Below are 2693 nucleotides of genomic sequence, written 5' to 3'. Positions count from 1 at the left end.
CAGCTCACCAAATTTTAAAGGGTCTTGACCATTGCAAAAGTAATAAGATTCTAAAGTTATGAGCTACATAACTTTAGAAATGAATTATTTTATCAGAGAGTAGTACTTGATAATGGTCTCAAATGAAAAATTGTGAAGATAAAGTACAGATGAATTGTTGCCCAGGGTTGGCTAGGGATTGTGAAGGGGTTAGTGTGATTATAAGGGTATAGGAAGAGGGAGAATTATGTGGTGAGATTATTTCAGGATCTGCACTTCTGATTAAGATATGGAAGTAGTCTCAAACTGTTTGCTCTTTGTTTTCCAAAATTCACTGAGAAGCCCCAAGGAGGGTTTTATTGGTCTTTTTGAGACAGGGTCTCGATACATAGTTGAGGTTGGCCTTCAGCTCACTTTGTAGCCAGGCTGGTCCCAAACTTGCAGTGGTTTTCCAACCTCAGCCTCCCGAGTGCTGGGATTGCAGGAATGTGCTACCATGCCTAGCTCTCCCAGAGAGCTTTTGTTTATATCATATAGGCCTTATCTTTCATATTTGCTATGGTAAAATTAAGAGATTTTATAGACAGATGAATACTGAACCAATCACAATGGCACATGCTTGTAGCCCCAGGTACGCTGGTGGCTGAGGCAGGAGAACTGCTTGATTCCAGGAGTTGGGGGCTGGTCTGAGGAATATAACAGGACCCTGTCTTAAAACATAAATAACAATCCACAGCAAGCAGTGCCAGCCCTGCCCCTGGGGCACCCTGAGATTTGAGGCTGGGCGTGGTGGCATGCACACCTCTAATCCTAGTGCTTGGGAGGCTGAAAATGGGAGAATCAGAACGAGTCCAATCTCTGTAGTGAGACCCTATAGGCCCTGTAGTCCCTGTACCAAATACATTTAAAAAAATGTATAAATATGCATTCCATTAGCCTTAAAATCCTTGATGTTGTATATTAAGGAGCTTCAGATTATTTGCCAATACAATAAATAAACTCTAATTGTTCTCCTCTAAAAAAAAAAAAAAAGAAATTTTGGACAATTTTATTTTTGTGTATCTTGGTATGATTTTATTTAAATGTCTTTGCAGAAGGTTCATTTTTCTTGGAAATGTGATATTATAAATTGAACAAAATTCAGAAATTTTAAATCTTTAAAAAAATGCTTAAAACTATTGTTTGAAGCAAGGTACAATTCCCCTATGATGAATGCTATCACTATGTATATATAAAATGTACCAATAAAAAAATTCAAGGAAAGAAAAAAAAACCAAAAAAAAAAAAAAAAAGAAAAACCACCAAATGATGTTTGTGTCTCCACACCACCAATGTGCTTCAATAGTACATATTCAGTCCCCTGTAGTTTTCTTGTCAATATCATAACTAAAATTACATCATTAGAAAATAATCACACTAATACAACTTGAGGAATATTTCATAAGATTTGTGGTCCAGACGCTTTTGTAAGGTCAATTAACTGAAAGGAAAAGTATTTCAGGGAACCATTTTAAATCAAGAGTCTAGTGGGACAAGATAACCACTGCATTTCTCTGTTGAGTGGATGCTGCATTTAAAAAGAAAAAGGCTGCAAGGATTATTCTAGAAATACCATGAACATCTATATACAGGATATATATATCCCTGTGATCTTCCATCTGATTCCTTAGTCTACATTCAAGTATTTATGTAAAAAAAATAACAAGTTTCATTAATATTGCCCACAGAGTCAAATATTCAGGAGCAAAATTCTTGCTCTTGGTGTGTCCTTGGTGAAAACAAAGTACAATGAATTCCTTACCATTATACCAAAGTTGTCTTCACTACAGTCAGATCCATACCAGTTGGCAACACCATTTCTGTCATCTCGATGGGGTGATAATAGTAATTGAAACCTTACCTGTATTGTTATTTTTTACAGTGAAAGTGTAACTTTTCATTATATTATTTTTATTTTAACAATTCTATGTCGTGGCCTCAAGAGGAATCAGTAGGTTGTATTATAGCATCTAGAGTATTTGTCATGAAAGTATCTTATTTCTCCCTTGATTTTGAAAGGTAGCTTCGCAAGATTTATCGATATGAGTTAGAAGCTTTTTTCTTTCAGTAATTCAACTATTTCACTCTAAGATGCAAAACCCATTGAGCATTGGAAAACTGTTAAGACAAAACTATTCTCAGGGTTCCAGAGATGGCAGAAGACTAAGATGGTATATCAATGCCTATATCAAATGTCCCACTGCATTTAATTCTTGCATAGTTCTGAAGCACGGCCAGAATGATGATGATGATGATGATGATGATGATGATGATGATGATGATGATGATGAATTATTTTTGTGGTACTGGGGATTGAACTTAGGACCCTGTGCTCGCCAAGCAAGTGTTTATTGTACTGAGCTATCTCCCTGGGCCACAGCCTGTATTATTTTGATACAAAGAATCTTTCAAGACAATTTTGAGGAGGAAAACTATTTATCAAAATTTCATATTAATATAGAGGAGGTTCAGCCTGATAACTCAGTGGACTAAAGTGCCTGCTTAGACAGAGAACAGGAGCCAGGGTTTGATCCCCAGTGTGCCATGTCAGTTCTGCCCCTGGGCCATACAGAGAGGGTGATTGAGACTGGGTATGGTAGTATGCACCTATAATCCCAGCACTTGGGAGGCTGTAAACAGGAGGATCATTATGAGTCAAATCTAATAGTGAGACC

Source organism: Octodon degus, unplaced genomic scaffold, assembly GCF_000260255.1.
Source record: "Octodon degus isolate 3935 unplaced genomic scaffold, OctDeg1.0 scaffold00010, whole genome shotgun sequence".
NCBI classification, from domain to species: domain Eukaryota; kingdom Metazoa; phylum Chordata; class Mammalia; order Rodentia; family Octodontidae; genus Octodon; species Octodon degus.
The sequence above is the reverse complement of the archived record's forward strand: the minus strand, read 5'-3'. Positions refer to the sequence as shown.